At 47.3% G+C, this 20,927-nt stretch overlaps 1 long non-coding RNA gene across 1 annotated transcript; it reads left to right on the top strand.

Annotated features, from left to right (window-relative positions):
• The first annotated feature begins 1,336 nt into the window (after positions 1-1,336).
• On the top strand, positions 1,337-17,937 carry LOC110363811 (uncharacterized). Its single transcript, XR_002422144.2, has 2 exons — positions 1,337-1,716; positions 15,419-17,937. It is a non-coding gene; the product is annotated as an uncharacterized LOC110363811 (long non-coding RNA).
• The last annotated feature ends 2,990 nt before the right edge of the window (positions 17,938-20,927 follow it).

Below are 20,927 nucleotides of genomic sequence, written 5' to 3'. Positions count from 1 at the left end.
GCTAATTGGGTAGAATCAAAAGAGGGAAGAAATATAAAAAAGGACTGATGGCACATATGAGGAGACCTTTTCTTAAGTGTTTTTGTGCCCAGTTACATGAAGACTTTTATACAAAGAAAATGCAGGTGGTTCACAGGGAATGAAGAGGATGGTTCTTGAGCATCGCCATGCAGCACATCATCCTATGCCGAGATGCTCTGTCCTGATTGGAAACTCTGAGTGTGATGGACACTCTCCTCCACCCCCCAGTTACATGCTGCTGTCCTTCACCATCCAAAGCATGGAGTTTATTTTCCGTAATTTCAGAATTTTTTAGCTTTGCTGCAACTGCCTGGCATCCTCTCAAGGATTATGTATGTCCTTATTGCACTCACCGTGACTCCTTGCAGAAGCCACATACTGGAGCCACTTCTGCCTATTCGGCATCAGGACTGGTAGACTGACTTCCGTAATTATCACTGACCAGCACAGATGCGTTTTGAGGGCATATGTGACTGTATTGAGTCCAGTGTTTAATTTGGTTGGGGTGAGGTCGCTGGCAAGGACGCGAGACCTTACATTTTCATAATGTCATGTTAATTTTTCATTGCTCTTATTTCACAGAAAGGATTACATTCATGGGAGGAGAAGCAGAAATGCCCAGGGACACACCTAAGACCTATCCAGCTGCATCGCTGTGACCTCAGCCATGTCACTAGAGGCATTTGGAGAGAGGTGGTGTTTTGGGGAGAAAACCCCATACGTTGCAAGAGCACCCCCAGCTCAGCAGCCATGCAGTGTGCTGGGGTGCCCCAATGCTTCTCCTTTCTTTTCACTATAAAATTGTGCCACACCATGGTACGTGCAGGCTCTTACCACCTGCGACACCACCAGCAGGACACTGCAGGTTTGGGGTGGGGGGGAACCCCTTGAAAGCCCTCTTTAAAGCAAGGAGCAGAGGAAAAGCTGATTCCTCCAGAGGAAAGGGTATTTCGGAGCAGTGGGTGAGTCAGAGCCAGCCTCCCTCCTACACAGCTTCGTTATTTTGGCTCCCAAGTGCACACACACGCCCGCAGGGCTGCGCCATCGCCCCTGCACATGGAGACAAGGGCACGCAGGGCACACAGTGTATTTTGGGGAGCCATGGATGGCCCCTCACACCATTGCTGCCTTGGAGCTGCACTGGCTCACATCCCTAGGACCACAGCACTTGGAGCGGTTTCTGTACACCGGGACACCAGCCTGCAGGGTGCTGGGTGGCATCCCTCTGTTTTGGGGAGTGAGGTGCTCCATGACGTCCTGTACCCCTGCCTCAGTGTGCTCGTGCTTGTCCCATCACGCAAGGTGTCCTGGGAGCCACCCACAACTGCCAGGGCACCTTTCATGGAGGGCATCCCTCCATGATTAGGCTTCTGGTGTTGGCAGATTTAAAAGAGGGCAGGGAATACCCTCTCACCCCAACCAGAAGGGTGAACACATCCCACTCTGTTACTGCCTGGAAAGGGTTAAAGAGGTGCCTCATTACCTACCCAGGCTGCAATCAGTTGCCCAATTGCAAACTGCTGAAGTACAACAGACTTAAAAGGAAGGGCAGGGCTCCAGCAAGAGTTTAGGAAGTCCTTCACAGTGATGGCTAGAGGAGTAAGGGGCTGAGGACAACAAGGGCCACAGGAGAGCTGTGATATCAGCAGTGGCTGTTAACACTCCTAGAGGCTGCTAAAGCTACATGAGCAAGAGGTAAAGAGTCCTGTTGGGGTTTTTAGGCTGATAGGAGAGGAAGTAGGTTCATTGTAAAGATGGGGTCAGTTGGGGAAGGAGGTGGAGACAGGCTTATACATGGGCTTCCTGGGAAAGTGAAAAAGTCTGGTGGGGTGGAGGGGAAAGTAGCTTCTGCTCTTCTGCTCCTTGGGTAGTATTTGCTGGCCAGGGCTTCAGAGTTTGCAGAAGAGTGTGCTTGCCTGGTACATGCATTGGGGTTAAATGTGCAAGGAGAGGCTTTCTCTGCTGTTGTCCTGTTCGTTGCTCTGGCTACTTGTGCTGGGACAGTGCCATCAGGGAAGGATTAGCAGAAGGAGCACCAGTGCTGGAGTATGGCTGTGCTCAGGGGTGCATGTTAGCAAGGCACTGCTGCAACCTGGCTCTGGCTCATCCTCAGCTGAGGGAAATGCTCCTCTTGCTCAGTATGGACACATGTCATCCTGTCCTGCTGGTTCCCCCTGGGTTGGTGAATGGCCTGATACTTTCAATTCCAAGACACTTGCTTGTGCACCACAGCACTCTGCTTCCCTGTATGGCTGCTGGGGAGACCTGCTCGTGTTCCACACCTCCATCCAGGGCTACAGGCATTGCCAAAGCCTCTCTTGCATTGGTACCAAGTGGGCAGTAGATTTAAAAGATAAGCGGAGTTGGCTGTATTTGCCCAGGCGGGCTGCAGCCTTCAATAGCTACCCCATGTCATTGCGTCTTTCTGCTCTAGCAGTGCTGCTAAGCTGTCCCAGTCCCTCTGCCTTGTCCCACCCTCCTGACACTGGCGGCACTGGCTCAGCTGACCAGCACCAGGAGCACGAGAAGCCAGGAAACTGCTGCTGGTGTGGGTCACTGGGGTGACCTGTGTTTGCTGGTGCTGAAGCGTGTGTCTGGCAGCAGTATGTCCTTCCATTGCAGCAGGTCTGTGTCGTTCCCTGTGTCCTCCTTAGAGAGCTATAGGGTTCCACACAGCAGCATCTCTGGCACTGATGTGCTGTTGTACCTCTTAAAACCGGGGGTACACCAGCACTCCCTTTTATTTTTTTCTTTACCCCTTTAATTCCTGTTAGCTCATTTACTAGGGATCCAGACTTCAGGTTGCTGTGCTATTGCCTGCCGGTGGATGTGGCTGAAACGTGGTTTTCTTGAGACTTCTAGGAAAAAAGGCTGCAGGCCAAGGAGAAGGAAAATGCAAGCTCAAACCTTGGACACCATGGCACAATCTCAGCAGCTACAGGTGTTTATCTGGCATCAAAGAGGTGGCTCTACAGTGTAGTGCAACTAGAGATTTGACATAGAGTGTACCAGGAGGAGAGAGATGTAGAGATGGTGGTTAGATGATGCCCTGGGATAGATGGAGCCCAGAGCTGAGCTGGTGGGGGGGTGGGAGGAGCTGTGCATGCGATCTCCCCATGGCTAGGGCAGATGGGACGGAGGGAGAAAAGTATAAAGTTGCAGAGTCAGCAGAAGCCCACCCTGCTGCTGCTTCTTGCATTTCACCATCTTCCGGTAGCTGTTGGTCTCTTGTCCTGGGTAGCCCTTGAGCTGACTTTGGTGGTCATGGATAGTTTGGGCACTGTAGGCACTGTGTCGCTTGCTGTGATGTGGAACAAGGCACTTCTTGCCTTTCTTCAGAAGCTGAATTCATAATGTTAACCCACAGTTGCAGCAGTGGAAGGACCCTTGGGATGCTCCTCGCTTTGCTTCCAGGAGGTGGGCAGTGCTGGCTTGTGATGCCTGTGTTTTCCCACTCGGTGGAAGGTGTAAAGCTCCGTCTCAGGGCTGGAAGAGCAATCACTCCTCCAGTGCTCAGCATTGCTGCTCTCTTTCTGTGCAGTAGGGTGTTAGGACTCAGCATGCTAGAGATAAAATGGTGGAATTTAATACTCCCAAGTCCCTTGCACTCCAGAACCCACTATGAAATCCCTGCTTATTTTTAAATAATCTGTAAGTTTGAGTAAAGGATTATGAGTCTGTGGAGGAAGGCAGTGCTTTCTTTGTTTCCTCCAGGGAAGTACAGAAGGGAGTCCTTGGGAAAGCCAGTTTGCTGAAGAGCAGAAAGGGCAACCCAGGGATGCTTCCAGCAAGCTCCAATGCAAGCAAGAGCCAGGAGACAGCTGCTTGCAGAGGCAGGGAAAGTAATAACTAGTGAGAAATAACATTTAATTACTTCTCACTCCTACCAGTCTCAGAAAGAAGATCTCTGACAATTTCCTCTGATGTCTGGTGGAACCAGCCTGAGTAACAAGGATCAGAGCATCCCTGCTACAACCCCTGGTAAAGCGTTGGTGGGACTGCAGGGTGCCAGCCACCATGGAGCTGCTCAGGTCTTGCTGCTGGAGTTGGATTTCAAATAGCAAAGATGCAGCAGGTGTAAGGTTGTGCCTGAGCTGGGCTGGCCAGCAGCAATCCTGGGGCTGCGAAGTGGGTGACCACACCAAAAGAGTCCCTTGGGTGGCTGTACCAGCAGGTGTGACCCTGTCTCAGTTGGGCATGAGTGAGTGGAGGGCAGGGAGGAGGAGGAGGAGAGCACCTGTAGGTGGAAGGCTTATAAACTTCCCTTGCTTTTGATGGAAATAGTTGGTTGCTGCTGAGATTAAATGCTTTGACTCTCCCATTTGACACCTGGAAGCACTTGCCAAAATCAGTAGGGCTTTTCTACGCTCCACCAACCTCCTTCATCTGTCAGCATACTCCTACCCTTCCTCTACAGCTACAACGGGAAGAAAGCAGCAATGGGTGCTATCACACAGGGCCATTTCTCTGTAACTGGGAGCCTTTCTGGTGCCACCTCTGCTTTCACTTGTTTTCTAAATGGTAATTTGAGGCACACCAGGTAAACACCCTGTAATGCCTTGATAATTACGGGCTGTAGTAAACGACTGGGCTCACATGTGGTAGAGCCAGGAGGAGCTACCATGTGGAGTTACCATGTGGCCTGCAACATGGGCAGGAAGAGAGGAGTATTCGTATGCAGTGAAAAGGTATTTATCTTGTAATTACCTTGCTGCTCCATTGTAATTACTATGCAATTAAATGGTCAACAGGCACTGTCTAAGCAAAGAGAACTTAAGTGACACCTCTGTCCTGAGGCTTAAAATATTACTTTGTGGTAAAGGGAGGGGTTGGAAAGTGTAAAGTATTGATGGAAATGTGGTGGATATAACAACTCCCTGACTTCTCTGAACTGAAGCTGACAAGGGGTGAGAAGACCTGTTGATGCTACCCTGGAGAACAAGGGACAGGTGTTTATTGGGAAAGTAGAGATTATAAACTCAGTGGCAAGGCTGCATATTAGATTGACACATTCCCTTGTCCATGTTCCCCTTTTTTCCTTGTTTACGGATGTGCACCACGGTGTGTGAGCCTGGGGATGCCCTCCCGTGGCTGCAGGAGAAAGGGGTACCCCATGTTTAGCCCCCCCATACCATGAGCCCTGAGTACCTGCTGGTGGTTTGGGGACTGGTTGGTCCCTGCCATGCTGCACTGCCTGTCTCGTTCCTCAGAGGCTGTGGAGGAGACGTTTAAAATCCAGGCGCGGCTCCTTCTCCGTGTCGCTGCCATCGTGTTCCCAGCACTGCGACTTGTCCTCGCCTGACTCCTGTTACAACTAATTAGCACCTTGACATTTACACAGGGAGCGAGGCAGCCTTGATGTTTGCGAAAGAACAGAAGGCACATCTGTCTGCATGATCCATTTGAAGAGGAGGAACATGGCTCTGTGGTGTTTATAGCAGGCAGTTGGGGGAGGAATTAATTTACAAAATTTTTTGAATGAAAACAATTCCAGTAACTTAAGCGCCTTCTCCCTCCCACATCAGCTGTTTACAAACTGTTGAGTTGAATCTGTCCCACATGTCCTTTGAACCTACCAGTAACAGAGGAAAAAAATTGAAATAAATCACGAAAAACTAATTTTTTTTAAAAAAAAAAAACAACAACAAACAATCGTGCCCACAGGGTTCAAACAACTTGTCTTGTTTCAGCTTATACCAGTCTTCATGTACTCAGAGAAATGTCACCAGAACCAGACTTAATTGACTCCATTTTGTTCTTTATCCTCGTTAAAGAGGAATGCAGTTTGTTTCTCACTGTCTCTTCCCCCTCTACACCCACCCTGTGAAGGTGCTTTGTGATTATTTATGTGACAGCAGACCTGGGAAGTTGGAGGGTGTCCAGTTGTTGTGGTGATGGAGCTGGGATCTTTCCACTTTCCCAGCCTCATTGCAGTCTTGCCATGCTTGCCCCATCCTCTCTCCACAGGGAGGATGTGCCTTGTGGTATGGACCAGGGAGAATTTAAAGGCTCTTAAAAGTGCTTATCTAGCTTTACCTGGGGTGTGGAGGGAGGGAGAAGGCCAGTGCTATGACGGATGAGTCCTGCACCTGAAACTCAGGCTGCCGTAGGACTGCTATTTTCTTAGGTTTGCCTTGAGTTCCTGACTTGTTCCTGCTTTTAAATGTGAGGGGGGAAGTTAATTGAAGGGAGTGGGTTGCAATTAAAAATGCTTTTCGTAGGGTTTTTTTTTAAGGAGATCTCTGGCTCATTACCATTGTATAAGTGTCTCCTGAACAATGTCCCTTGAAGCCTTCCAGAATCAAAACTAAACTCTTCCCTCTGGTATTTAGTGATCTGCCATAGCCAAGCCAGGTGGTGAAACACAGAGGGAATATTGAATTCCCCACAGTTTCTTGCAAGGAGGATAAAGGAAATGCAAACCCCTACCCCTCACAAAATTGCTAGGGTACTGCTTTTGTAGGGAGCTGATGGCTGTGGCTTGGAGTTACCTGCTTTCAGGTGGTAAGTACAACTCACTTGGTCATGGATGGGGTTATCTGGGATCAGGTGTCAGTAGGAATAAGCCCTCAGCTCAATATGATGCTTTCTTTGGAGGGAGCAATGTGTATTGATCTTCCCACCTGAGCTTCTTCCAAAGTAAAGATGTGAAAGGGTCCTTGGTGAGCCAAAGTCAGGGTATGACCCAGCTGAGTTTGGGATGGAGGGTATTTCTAAATGCCTGCCAGTAAGCTGGGGTGGCTTCAAGCATTTTCTCAGCCAAAAGCTGCCTGTTTCAAGGGAAAGAAGGTTTGAGGCTTGCCTTGCTTTTCCCTGGGTTCATGCAACCTATGAGACAAACAGAAATGGCTCAGAAATGAGCCTGGGATGCTGCCCTTGGAGCCAACTGCTTGTTGTGTATCGCAACAGTGAACCTGATAATTTGTCATGGACTTCACTGTATTAGGATGTAGTCCCAAGTCAGGAGGGCTAACATAACCTCTGCACAGTCTTGCAGCATCTGTAAAGATTCTTCTGCAAGACATGGGTCTTCATCAAATCAAGTTATGGGTTGCTCTGGCCAATCCCTGAGGCTTCTTTGCATTTAACTTTTGATACCAGCACTGCAGGGCAACCTGCTTTACAGGTCCATGCTGTGAGTTTTGGAGCTGTTTGGTACCTTTACTGTTCTAGTTTAGGATGCTGTACAATGTTAAAAAGTCTTTGAAGGTTTTTGCATGTGTTTGATGTGGAACCTGTGAAGTTCTTAGGACCCTGCTGTTCTGTGGACTGGACCCTACCCTACCTTCTGGGATTTATGCTGAAAAAGCCTGCTTGGAGGTGGGAACACCTGCTCTGCTCTTCTTCATTCATTGAGACCCTGAGGTGGAAAACACTGCACTCTTGTTCCACCCTCCCTGAACTGTTATGTTGGAAAGGCTACTCGTAGTAGCGCTGTGTCAAGACCAGCCCCAACTGAAGAACAGGTCTCCATGAGAAAAGAGAGGCAGGATGACAAAAACAATTCTTGTATCAGTGAGGCTGCAGTCCACTGCTCCTCCAGCTCCAGGTGATCACCACACAGCTGCAGAAACACAGCAGGGCTGAAATGTCTCCTCCCAGACCCGAGGACAGGAAGGCAGTGCCTTGGGCACACTGCTCCTTTGCGGGTGTCAACAAATCATCGGCATGGCCCCTGGTTCTGCAGTAAATTGTGATGGTTTTGCTCCCACCAGCAGCAGGTGTCAGGAGAGTAATACAGATTGACCTACTGCATCATGGGCAAAACACCCAGCTATGGGTCACCAGGGCTTCTCCCTGATGTGCTCTCCTGCTCACCCCATGGGGTGGCAGATACAGTGATGTATGCAGAGGGCTGGGCTGATGTGGGATTACTTGGAGTAATGATTCATATTGAGCTGCTGTACCCGCTCCCCCCACTCCTTGTTACACATGTTTAAATACATGAGTTAACACCTCTGCTGACAGCGCTTTGGTTAAGGATAAAACTTTATTCAATGGTGAAATGTAACTTGAAACTCGCAAAAGGAGGGAAGATGAGGGAAGAAACGTGCAGCATAATAAGAAGCTGAATTTTGGAAGGCTCTGGGACAGCTCCTCTCTATTCCCTCTCTTGTTGGCTGCTCCTAGGCAGCAGTGCCCATAGCAACACTGCCTGGTGCAAGCAAGGCTGCAGTGATCCCACAGGCATCCCTTCTGCCACAGGGACCTGAAATAAGGTGCTGTATGCTGTGGTTTTCCCCCCAAATCTGGCTGAGCAGTACTTGTGCCAAGCATCCCTTTGGGAGGAGGTGAGGGATCTTTCATCCATCAGGGATACTGAATGAGAGCTACACCTCTCCTGGCTGTGAATGCAGCAGATCTACAAACATTCCTATTTTTTATTAGCAACTTTCCCCATGTAACCACGTTCCTGTGGGTTGGGGTTGAATGAAGAGAAGCTCCTGTTTTAATTTTTGCTGTCAGGAGTAATGGGTAAGTGTAGGAGGAGGAATATTAATCATACCCAGCAGGCATTCTTCAAACTTAGAAACAGCATAAGGAAGGAGCCCAAATGGTTTAAACATTGCGGAGACCATTTGTATAGGAGTCTCATGCTCAAAAACGTGCAGGGTACTCTTTTTATTTTTTTTTTTCCACCCCAATTTAGTTTAAAGGGGAAGTCATTGCTCTCCCATCTTCTCTCTGCAGAAAGGACTGGTGTCTGCAGCCCTGATGTGCTGGTCAGGTCTGCATTCCCTGGGGGGACAGGTGTGTGGGGACATTGTTCCTCCCTTTGAAAACTCTGTCGCATCAACTGGCTGTTTCTCTTCTTAATGCCTTCTCTTTCTAGATGCAAAAGAAAAGAGGAAGGAGTATCATAGTCTTGCTATTCAAGATTTTTGCACTGGCAGCAGGCACAACACTGCCACAGGAAAATTGAGCTTTTCACCGTTTTGGAATGGTGTGAGGGAGCATCGGAGGTTCAAAAGGGACCAGAGCCACACAGTGGGCTTGTGGGTCCACCCTGTGAAGAAGGGGTCACTTTAATCCCTCTCTTGGGTGTTGAGAGGCCCCCAAACCTCATTCCCCTCACCCATGACCAAGCACATCAGTTCCCACTGTGCAAGCCCAGGTGAACTTCAGCATCCTTATGCACCTCTTTTGCTTCCATTTTTCTTTACTTTTTTTTTTGTACTGTTTTGTAACAGAGCTGGAAGGCTTTGCATCCTCCATCTGAAGAGTGTGGAGCTGGCTGACCACCTCCACTGGCCATGTGTGTCAGTGCTGACCTAGGGCTGGCAGCCACCAAGAACAAAGCACTCTTATCCTGTGTGAGCCAGGGTATAGGGGCCCTTCACTATGGTAGGGCATGAGCACCTCACCTCCTCTGCTCTGTTTTGTTAATATATCACAGAAGCCTTCCTCAGATCAGCAGGCAGCTACAAGGAATATCACTGCACTGCTGTGCGAAATTGCTATTCTCTCGTGTCTTGCCACTGCTGAAATTGGTTAAGAGCATCTGACTGGGAACCAAATTTCCTCTCCATCATCTCCTTAAGCATACAGAAAATACTGCTTGGCAGATTTTACTGTGCCTCAGACATAGCGGGGGGAGATCAGAGTTGTTCACAGAGCTGAAATCCTGCAATGAATTTTCTCAAACAAAGCACAGTGGTCTTGGTGCTGAGCCAGTTTGTCTCACTGGGCTCCCCAGAAGGACAGACCTCAGATCCTCAGATAGGATGCTGGAGAGCTGGGCTTTCCCAGCAAGAGGGTTTCTGCTTTTTGTCAGGGGATCATGGAAACAGATGTGCAAGTGAATCGTTTTGGGTTTTGAGACAAAACTTCGTTCTCCCAGCTTAATTGGCTTGTAAAATTCCCAGCACCTTCTGGTAAGGCATCCCAAACACAAGCTTGTGGGAGGCTGTGGCACTCCATGCTCACAGAAGTTTGAGGCCTGATTCCGCAATGAGTTTTTTCTTATGAATTGGTGCATGTTCTTTTTCAGCAACACAGGGTTTGTCTGGGGAGCGGAATATATCCATTAGGGATGTCAGAGTCAAACTGTAGAGGAAGGCGAATAAAAAGACCTTGTGAAACTGGCCAGGTATGACCCTGCATCAAAAGCCAAAGGAATTGTGGTACCTGGAGTTTGCAAAACTTCTAAAACCTGTTGTTTTGCTCTGAATGTCTTTCTAAGGGGCTGTGGATTCCTGCCAACATGGCTCCAAGTTTCAGCCCCCCCAACAGCAATGTTCAGCGTAGCAGCAAGCTGTCATTTGCCTGCAGGGCTGTGTCCCTCAATGAAAGCTTCCTACATGTCTATTGGAAGATTATCCTATCAAATCCCATGCCGCTCTGAAAGTACGCATTTAAAACATGACTAACGCTGATAGATGCTATTATTCTATTTTATTCTCCAGCTTGTGAGTAATGTCTCATTATAAATGGGGATGCATTCAGAAAAACATCATCTGCCTGCCGGAGCGTGGGCTCCTCAGCACGGGCAGCACGTGGCTGCCTGTGGGTCAGCAGCATCCCATGAGTCCTGAGCTGGCCTTGGGCCATGCTTGCTGTCCAGACTGGTATATAGCCCTGTTTTGAGGTGGGTTTGATGGCTGTCAGTATGTTGCAGGACTGGCAATCTGCAAGCCCAAGCTGTGGAGCTGGCACTGGTGGAAAGAGAGGAGTACTGGCAAAGTTTGTGCAGGTCATTGCTGGCAGACTATGAAGGTATTTTTGGCCTTCATGAGGGACAGGTAACCCTGCTGAACGCTGTATCTTCTCAAAGCGCTAGGGTTTCCTATAGCTGAATATAAGAAAATTCTGAGCTTTGGGAAAGTTCATTATAATGGGATCCATGGGCTTCTGCCTGCTTTCCTGGATCCCCAGCCAGGCACATGGGTCTCTCTAGGCTGCGCTGCTCTTCTTAATGCCACTTAGATGTAAAAATATCTGTATCTTCTTGTCTAGAAATGGTCCTTGATATCCTACTTGTGTACATGGCAGCCAGGTTCCTCTCCCCTATTGAAGATGTCTGCTGTCATCCCTCCTCTGTGTTTCTTCTGTGTTTCTTCTGTGTTGGGCTAAGAACTTGCATTTTTGGGGTCTTTGTCACAAGGTGAATGCCTGATCTCACTGTTGCCTTTTCTTTTTTTTGTGTGTGTGTGGAAAGGTCTCAGGTTCTGTAAGCCCCCTGGTCTGGGACAGCAGGGCCTCCCTGGCAGCTAGTACAGACATCACGTCCGTGGACTGTTGTGGATCTGCTGAGGCTGCTTGGAATGACTGAGCAAACAAAATGCCTATTCTCTAATAAAAGCCTAGAGATGTGTCTGCCTGATCAGCATGCCTGGGCCTATTGTGTCAGCTCTCCAGGGGATAAAACTGTCAGAGAGAAAGCGTGCAGCACTCTGCAGACACGTGGTGGAAAATCTGCCTTTGGACATGACTATGGGAGCTGGTGACAGAACTCACTGGTGGTGGCCATCAGGGTTGGAGAGTTTGGTTTGCAAAGTCTGAGCCCATGGGAGCTCCTGGGAATGAAATCCCCAGCTCTGGGTTTGGTCTGTCTCCACGGGTCCATCTTGAATCTTCAAACCTTCCTTCTAAAAAGAGCTCCTAAAATGTCCAGGTGCTCATGGAAATGGTTGGTGCTGGCCGAATGGTTTGTTTGCTTTACGTGCCATTTGGCCCAGCTTTCTGGGATTTGGTGTGACCCCAACCAGAGAGGAGTAGCGCTGACCTTCCCTGGGGCTGCTGCAACTGGGCTGCCTTGTCCTGTGCTGCCGCTCAGCATCCCTGGTCCAGGGTCCTTGCCATACGCCATCCAGCCTTGACATCTTCTCTCTTCTGCTTCATGCAAAAGAAAGTGAGGTGTTTTTATTTACCAGGTGTTGTGTGCATTGTTTTTTCTTCACCTCCTGCTGTGGAAGTTTTGGAGGATTTTTTTTTGTTCACTTTTGATTTACATTGTAGGAACATTTATTTCCTCTCCTGTTTTTATTTTGAAAAGGGGAAGAGAGCCTGCATCCCCCTGAGGTGTTATTAAGCTGAAAGGCTGGTGATTTGACTGTGAGGCACACTTTCACCTCCCACACTCGTGCAGTCGGTGACGCACGCTGCAATCAATGGAGAGGGGATGAATAAACCCAACGTTTACTCCTCGCCTGCCATCCCCAGAAAGAAGGGGGTGGAGGAGAGAGGGAGGGAAAACTCTGCTCTGGGTGTGCAGTTTTAAGAACTGTTTTCTATAGAGCCAAGGGACACTTGCCAAAACATCTCCATCACCTGATAAGTCCTCTTTGTCTCATGGGGTTAGGGTTGCACTGCTGTGAAGCTGAAGGGACTGCTGCAAGCCTGGCTTTGGTGTCCCTCATCTCATTAGGCTCTTTTTGAGTCTGTGCACTTCAAGGTACATTGGACTGGTCCACATGCTCTGCGGATCTCTGCCTCGTGCTTCTTGCTGACTTTGGACTTGTAAATGATGGGACAGGGACCTCTGTTGTGTACAGCTCCTGGCATGCTGCTGCGTGGCTCCCAGTGATGTGAGTTAAAGCCATTGTGTTCAATAACCCATTGTCTTGCTGTAATGGTCCACGTTGTGGTTCTCTGACAGCATATTCCAGACCAAGGGGATTCCTTCTTCCCCTGATGGCATGTCAGTCCCAGATGCCTTTGGGGAATGGAAATACACAGTCCTGCATGTGAAATGGGTACATGTCTATGTTGATGGGGGTGGAAGTGATAGCACATTGCCCTGGAGGACAGGAGGTGGCAAAGCCTGAAGTGCAGGATTTGTGCATCTCCTGTCTGCATGAAAACAGTCCCCAAAACAAACTGTTTCAGGCCTTCCCTTTGAAGGACATTAGTCTTTTTTGCTTTTTGCATGCCCCTCTCCCCCCCTTTTTTTTTTTGCCTGCATGTGCCTTATCTTTAGCTCATCTTGGAAAGCTCTACCTGTAACATGGATCCTGGCAGCTTCTTGCTTCCAGAGAGGACACTTCAGCACTGCCACTCCTCTGGCAACCCCTCATGCCTTAGCCAAGGGAAGGAGATGGCATTGCAGAGGCTGCTGTCACTTGTATGACCAGTCAGCACCAGCCTTCAGAGCTGCCACATTAAGGATGCGGCTTGGATGTAGCTGTGTCGTAGCTGTGTGCCCATCACTCATGGGCAAGTGTTTTTATGCCCCATATTTCATGATCTAGACTATTTTTAATAATTGATATTAACACTTTAGAGCAGAGGAAATGGACAGCAGGCCATCATTTACACACCATATCAATAATAAATGGAGCAATGCCAAAACACATCAGTAACAAGCTTGTTTGCTGTCTTATGTTCACAGTGGTTCAGTTCTAAGGAGGCAGAGCATGGGCAGATATCAGCCTAGGGTACCAGCAGACAGATCTGCTGAGGAAACAGATTGAGGGTGATAGTGTAGGACAATGCTGCACTTCAAAAGGCTCCAAGTTGGACAAAGTTCTGTGTACTACGCAAAAGCTGCACATGTGCCATTTCCCTCAGGAAGCCCCCCCCCTTTTTTTTTTTCCTGTTTAATGCCACTTTTCCTGGAAACAAGAAACTCACTTGAGCCAAATGGTTTCTGATCCAAATACAGACCCACATTCCCCAAGCCCCATCCTGTCCTCCTGATGCTGGCACCATCCCGGAGATGAGTACAGCAGATGCTAAAACATCTGTGCTAACTGCACATCTGGGGGCTTCGTGCAGCATGAGATCTGCATGGGGACACCACTCACTTGGTTCCCGCTTGCACTGAAGACCACATAAACTATGGGTGCATTCAGAGAAACATTTTGTTTCAGGTCAGGCATGTAATGCTTGATCTCTATTAATACACATCCAGGTCACAGGATCAGACTTAGAGCTATCCAAAATTAAACCCCAAAATAAATATAGCATGGATGTAAAGCAATTGTTCCACTCTATGAACTTGCTGCTCTGGTACAGCATTACTGATCCACATAGACATAGACTGTGTCTGCCTGAAGTCTCTCTGGTCAACTCGTCAGCAGAGGAGAACTGGGTAGTTTGGAGCGTAGGAAACTATCATCTTAGCTCATATATCTGTTAGATCTTGTAGTTCCTCATTTCTTGCGGTCTTTGAACTGTTTTCCAACTTGTTTGTGTGTGGTTGCTGTAAGGGAAGCTTGTGGGTCCATGTGCAGTTCTCTGTTATTCTTTATTGCTCATGTAATTTATTTATTTTCTCTGTCCTGTATCAAACCATATATGTTTTCTGGGCTTCTGCACTTCTAGCATTGGCCTCGATCAAATGTGCTGGCAGCATGCTTGCTGCTGGTTTTCTTCTGCACTCTGAACATCTTCAGGTCTGCCCAAGCTATGCTGCAGGCACCTTTTTCCAGAAGTCTTGGTACTGAAAACATGATGTTTGCTTTAACCGGGTTGTCTCTTGCTCCTTCTACATTGATCACTTTGTGCCTTGACCCTTCTGCCTCTGTGGTTGCTCTTTAACTTGTTCTCCTATTCTGGCTATTTGGAGGCACTCCTCCAGAGCTAGACCTCTAGATGTCCACAGCTTTCTTCATTTGCAGGAATCCTACCCCAATGCCAACATCTCAAAAGGAGTTATTACAGATTCAAAACTAACTTGTGGGTGTTTTGGCTTTGTATTTTGTTAATCCCATTCCTAACTCCTGGCCTAGTAAAGCACAGTAACCCCACAGCTTGGCTCTGTCCTGGCTACTACTCTAGCTGTTCTTACTACAGCTGGCTGCTTCGGGTGAAATCCTGGCAACAGCATCCCTTCCCACCCTGTTCCCTTTGGCAGACCTAGAAAATATTTATTTTTCCATACCTCTACTGCTCAGTTTTGTATATATTTTGTACTCGGACCCTTCTGCAGCAGGACGTTTTGTATAAATCCTTAGTGCAGAGGAGTTTATAACTCTCTGCTGACTCTCTTGTTCTGCTTTCTTAGTCCACATGCTTCACAGACATTGGAAAAGCGGAGAAGAAACTTTCTGGAGAAGGTAGAGATAGCTACTCTTAGAGCTGATCTGTTTTAATGAGTGCTTGTCCTTGCTGTCAGGCTCCCTAGAGTAACTGCGGACAGCAAGGTGATAGCAGGAGATGGTTTCAGGCTTCTAAAATGCAGCAGAGTAGGTAAAGCCGCAGATGCTGCTGATGCTGCAACCAGGGGATCTCAGGCTGCCTTCCTGGCACTGCGTCTGAGTCCTTCTGAAATGTTCTGCTCGTTGCTTCAGGGTCTATGAAATTTCCACCCCAGGAGAAAGACAATTCTCAAAAGCTTCCTGCAAGCTGAGCCTGAGCAGAATGTGCACTCTTACACACAAGTGCCTTCTTGCTACCAGTTTTGCTTGCCCCAAACTGCGTAACTTGCTCTTCCTAATGCAGCGTGTTTTTGCAGGAGCTGGAATTAGCACGTTCTTGAAGAGAAGAACACCTTGAAGGTCAGCGTGTGACTGGGACCCACTGAAACACCCTCTGCTGTGTTACCTGCAACTCCTAACAACCGCTACAAACCCTCCAGGCAACTTGGTGATTCTGATGAGGGGAAAAATAAACCCAAACATTTCAACATCAGCACTAGAGGATTTCACAGGCTCAGTCTAACTTCAAGGAAGCTGTAGGGGAACCCAAAAAGGTTTCCATTGGATGCCTACCTATTTTCCACTGCTTTTCTTCTGGTGGTGTGCTGGGGAGAAGGCAGGACTGCTCCAGTATCTGTTTCCAAAGCCACCTGCTGCTGGGCAAAGCGCTTCTCCTCATCCAGCCGATGGGCAGCGCAGTCCTTGGCTCTCGGCTGCCTCCCCTTCCACAGAGGAGGTTAAAAAAAGAAAACTCAAACCTCAAACCAACCAAAAACAAAAAGAAAAGCAACCCTTTAAACTCTATTTCCGATTCCGCTTTGAAAAGGAAGTACTTTACTTTCTGTGTAGCTCCAACAATGACCCTCTTTGCTGCCTGTATGTTAAACTGCTTTCCTCTGTCTCATTGAATCCCTGTGGATTTTAAGTAGTTTGATGTATATTTTAAGGCGCTCTCTGCCATTTCCTTGCCAAGGATATTTTTAGGTAGCCATTATTTTGCTCGGACATACGAAAAGCCAAGTTATTTCTATTGCTGGCTGTGCAAATCCCATTCCTGAGGCTGTGCTGAAATGGCTGATGCCAGGATGCAGACAACAGTGGTTTTGGCACGGCCGGGAGGCGAAATCACTCTTGGCAAGAGCAGCCCAGTTGTTTATTTCATCTCTGCTCAGGGTGAGGGGCTGGGTGGGGAAGGGAGGGATTAATGTTTGCTACATGGCGGAGAACAAAACGGGGAAAATTAAGTTTCAGTATTGTGGAAACACTATAAACAGTGGGGGGAGAAATAATTGACATTACTTTTTCAACACTCAGGTTAGCTTAAGCTTACCTTTGTCTTTTTAAGGACTTGTGCCTTCCTATTCTGTGAACCAGTGCAAAATTGCTTGCTAGCTGTGAAGCAGCCTGCTTTCCTCACTGTGGAATAGCAGGATTATTTAAAGTTGTTATTGGAAGTGGGAAAGACAACTCAGCTGGTCAGATGAAGAGACTTTAAATCAGGCTTATAGCAAATTGTACTCGGATATGACAATTTCACTGGGGATACTGCAAGGAAGTTATGATTATAGCTCATATAACAAGCTGAGAAGTGACAGTAAGAAACTGTGAGCACATTAAAAACAAAAGCATTATGTGATCTGGGTGGTCATGAAGATACTGCAGTGTTTGTTTATAAAAATTATCATTACCTGTTGGACATTACTCTGGCTACCAGTGATATGATTAATTGAGCTTGTTTTAAGCTAGGATAGATGGTCTAACCATGAATGGTGTCCTAGATTACACCCTGAAGTGTCAGCATCATTGATGGCAGCTTCCATCTTCAGGATGTCTTCATGGCAGCCTTCTGGATGTGCTGTTTTCAGATAATAACAGGGTGTGAAGTGTTCTGCTGTCAGTAAAATATCAACACAGGCAGCTCTCAGCAGGTAACTGGGAATAAAAGAATCTTGAAGTCATCTTAAGAATCTGCAGATTAGGTTTTACTGTTGCTTTGACAGTCTAGAAAGAGTAAATATGAGAACTGACAGTGCCTGAAAATTCGGGGTGCAAAAGGACCTCACAGGATGGAGTCAGGAGTGTCTGTGTAAATAGTGGCAAGTACAATTAGTAAGAAGCAAGGACCGTGTAAGAGTTAACTGGTATAGGCACTGATCTTTTAAGATCACAAGTGTTTTTGGCCAGGGGCTCTGGAAAGAAATTGTAAAGGCTGGTGGCTACAGGCTTAGCAGCTCAGCTGAGCAGTGAGGACAGCATTCCCCTGTGCATCCCCTGATTTATCTCTTTTATTCTTATCAACTTCCAAAGTGAGACTGACTGTGTGTGGGACTCCTGTGGCCAAGCTTCTTGTGTAGGTTGCCTGAGGAAGGAGTTAAGCAGAGAACAGCTTTCTCCTATAATTAACTTGCAAGGGAAAGGCTGTTTCTCAGCCGTGCCGGTTGGGACCAGTGAAGGAGACTGGCTTGCTGCTGAAAGCGCAGTACTATCAAGGAATAACTGATCACAAGAGAATCCATCTTAAAAGAAGCTCAAAATAAATTAACTGGAAGATGCAGCTCTGCACCTTTCAGCTTCTTAAAGAGCTTTCTCTGCCTCACAGCTCAAGACCCGGCTCCTGTAACAACTGCAACTGCTGCAGCTCTGGATGATTTTCCAGAGACAGGATCAGAATTGGGGGGTCAGCCAGGGGGGATCAGCACAGTCCCCACTTGCTGCAGAACAAGGAGATCATGGTGGGACCAGGCTGGAGGCACAGTCCCAGATAGGCCTTGCTGATTCATATGTGGGTATCAGCTGGAGCTGGTCTCTGCTGCAGGGCACTATTCAGGGATGGTGTCAGGACCAGTTTTCAGTCCTTCGTCACCAAACTGTGTGTTTCATCCAAGCCTCACAGCTCCTTGCTTTTCGTCTTGGTCCCAAACAGGACGCTTCCCTGTCCCTTAACACTCAAGCCCTTCTCCTCTCCAGCATAATTTCCTGAAGGGCCACAAGTGCACTGCAGCCACTCTTTTTGAGGTAATTTTGGTTTGAATTAAATTGGACTTGCTATCTTGTTGAAAATGGAAAGCGGCACTTCTCCAAAGGCTGGATGGTCTCTTTTTTTGTTTGTTTTGGCCATTTCTTGGATCCTGCATTTTGTATAGCACCGTCTTGTGCCGCGGGCAGGGATCACAGGGCTCCTTGGTAACAGCAATCAGTCCATCAGAGGAAAACACTGAGCTAGTTTTGATTGCGGTTCAGTGGTACCACCCCTCTATCACAAAGAAATATAGTCCTATGATGCTTAACAAAGATTTCTTTTTAGCAATAACTCACCTGAGTGTAAACAAACCTCCATAATGCTCCATAACACAAGTCAGGTGTTTAAACACAGAACCCAAGGCATAGCAGTAGATCACCAAAATATATAGCAGGTATTATCATAATATCATGGAACAGCTTCTCACAGAATTAAAATGATCTTCTGAGGCATTTGGCTACCTTCAGTTCTTGAAGGAAGTATTCCCTTAACTGAAATAAATTCAACTATCTAGTAACTACAGATAAAAGAAGAAATTACATTGTCTTGTAACACATGGAAAGAAAGTAATACAGCCGCTCTGGGAACCTTATGTTGTTGAGCATGTGAAAATCTAAGGCTAGAAAATCAAACCTTGCTCCAGAAAGCAAGTGTTGATGTGATGTTCAAAAAGGATGCAGGTTTTTAAACAACAGGTTTCTTAGGGGGTTCCCTTTGGACTCAGCTTTTTGGCAAAATACCTCTTTATAGACTTAGAGACTTGTCTGGTGGTGGCTGGGGAGGACTGTGCTGCACGGCAGGGTTCTTTCAGTTACTCTTGTTGTTGGCACATGAACATTTCACTGCTAGTCCAGAGATTCAGTCCTACTGTGCTCAGCCAGTGGGTTCCTGACTCTGCCTTTTCTAAATTCAGGAGACCTCTTTTGCTAGAAATCTTTCCTCCTGCTCTTCCAGTATAGGTTGTTATGGGCTGGTCAGACCATCTCTCCAGCCCAAAGAGGAGATGAGGTGTTTCAGCCTTGGACGGGCAGGTTTTCCAGACTTCAGCTGAGATCTTTGCCTCTTTCCTGATGAGCTGCTTTCCAGATGTGCTTCCTGTGCTGTTCCAGTCATGATCTTGCCAAAGTGCTTTGCTTACTTTCTGCTGTGTATGTGTCTAAGTACTGACATGAGCTCTCCCTCTCTTCCTGCAGGTTCCTGTCTAGTTATTCACCAGGGACTCTCTGGTTTCAGTCCCAGATGAATGCAGTACCTTGTCCTCAAAATACAACCTGTGCCTTTGTTCCTACGTGCAGCAACTCACATTCGGTTGTATTGAGAAATGTGTGTTGTTCTGTGGAGCCCAGCTTCCTGTGCTTTGCAGATTGTTCTGCATCGTTTCTGTCTGTCAGGCTTCTTACATTGCACCCAATCAATATGACATCTGAGCCTCACTTGCTGAGGAATGGAAATCATAGTAAATATTTTGTAGTCTGTGCGAAATGAGTTGGCGGTCTCAATTCAGTTGCTTTTAGGCAGGTGTTTGCATATATTCCCAAAGACCACTCTTAAATTTGGCACCTATTATTGTGCTTCCTGGCAGGCACCACAGCAGGATTTGGAGCTGGATTGTCTACCTGCATCCCCCCTAGCAAGGCTCCTGGCTTCTTCAGCAAGGTGATGCTCATCCCTCAAAGAAACCCATAATCTGATGGGCTGTGGGAGGGCGGGACACTTGAGAGCACTGCTGCTCATGTGCTGACTATGTTGGGAATTATGCCAGGGACTTCAAGCACCTTCAACTACTCTCATGGTTAATTTTGCTATTAGATCTAAATGTATTTTGTAGATTTACTTGAGGGCTGTGCCCATAGCTGTTGACATTAACAGGAATCTTTCCACTGATCTCAGTGAGCACTGAATATATGTCTATACAGGTGTATCTTATCCCAGGTTTGTTTTCACAAGGAGGAGAACAATGGTAGAGTCAGTACTGTGTTCAGTGTTGTTAGGTACATTTTTCTGTAAATAAATGCAGCATCCTCTTCCTTGCACTAGTTTTGGAGAGCTCGAGTCTGCTTTTCCAGGCAGCCCTGTACCCAAAGACATACTACTTTTTCCTTCTGAGTTGTGCTCACAGCAGCAACTCTAGCTTTCCAACCTCTGGGCAGGTTTAAGAACTCATCCCCACCCAAAACAAGCATCCCAGATTTTCTAAACAGTGCAATTAGACCAGACGGGTGCATCCATCAGCCTCAGCATTGCCTCTGGATACTTCTGTATCACACAGGCTTGGTGGCAAACCCTAATGTCTCTCAGGATGCATCCACGTTTGGTGCTGATTGCAGACAATGATACAGTCAGAACTACTTCTCCATCAAATGGATGTTCTTAGAAATGTCTGGCAAATGGAAGTGATTGAATAAAAAAAGTGATGTTTGTGAAATGTGCTGGAAAGTAGCCTCCCTCATCTGTGATGCTGGCTAGCTGGCAAAAAAATATATAGATAGATATAAGTTTGTGAACTTGATTTCTATCCTACTTCAAAAGTACTTTTGCCATCTGAAGATCTTTCATGTAAAACTTACTGCCTGCACAGTAGATTGTTTAAATATGGCTCTTGGAGATTCGGGGAACCTGTACTGTGTGACAGATCAGCCACTGAGGTATTGCTAGTAACCACAGCTCAAACTGTATCAGAGAGAGCAAGTGAGCTGAAAGCCAGAGTAGATTCTTATTCCTTGACAAGAAAGGTGACCTGGGAGCTCAGTGACATCCAGGGGAGCCTCTGCTGCTGCTGCACAGCAAGAGGCTCCATGGTGGCAGCG

Source organism: Columba livia, chromosome 7 (assembly GCF_036013475.1).
Source record: "Columba livia isolate bColLiv1 breed racing homer chromosome 7, bColLiv1.pat.W.v2, whole genome shotgun sequence".
In the NCBI taxonomy this organism is placed as follows: domain Eukaryota; kingdom Metazoa; phylum Chordata; class Aves; order Columbiformes; family Columbidae; genus Columba; species Columba livia.
Note: the sequence above shows the minus strand (reverse complement) of the source record. Positions and strands in the feature narration are given on the sequence as shown.